Source organism: Sinocyclocheilus anshuiensis, unplaced genomic scaffold (assembly GCF_001515605.1).
Source record: "Sinocyclocheilus anshuiensis isolate Anshui unplaced genomic scaffold, SAMN03320099.WGS_v1.1 scaffold121, whole genome shotgun sequence".
NCBI lineage: Eukaryota > Metazoa > Chordata > Actinopteri > Cypriniformes > Cyprinidae > Sinocyclocheilus > Sinocyclocheilus anshuiensis.
The window spans coordinates 1,009,544-1,010,019 of record NW_015539856.1 but is presented as its reverse complement, the minus strand read 5'-3'; positions in this window follow the sequence as shown (position 1 = coordinate 1,010,019).

Sequence of the window (476 nt, the reverse complement as noted above, 5' to 3'; positions counted from 1 at the left end):
GATTTTGTTTCTGTATTTTAAAATATATGTTTTATATTAACACATTTTAATGACAGCATATTTATTGGAAAAAAAATGTGTACTTTTATTTTTCAAAATAAGCAGAAAATAGTACAAACTTTGCTAAAGTGATTGTTTTGAACAAGTATTAACTTGACATTATTTAAAAAACAACAACATTATTATAGCTGAAGTATTTGTATAAATACCGTGTGTGGGGTTAAAGGCCCCTCTTGCCACCTCATACATTTATACAATTTTTAAACAAAATAAACAACTTGAATGATTCATTTTCACACAAAATCTGTTGCTCCATTAATGTTCAATACAACGTATATATTTTTTCTGCAATTATACATTTTTTCTTAAGGTGGGTCTTTAGCTCCGTTGTACCCTATATATATATATATATATAATTATTGTGATGGGGGGCCCTGCAGTAAGTCATAGCCCCGGGGCCCAGTGCGGTCTTAATG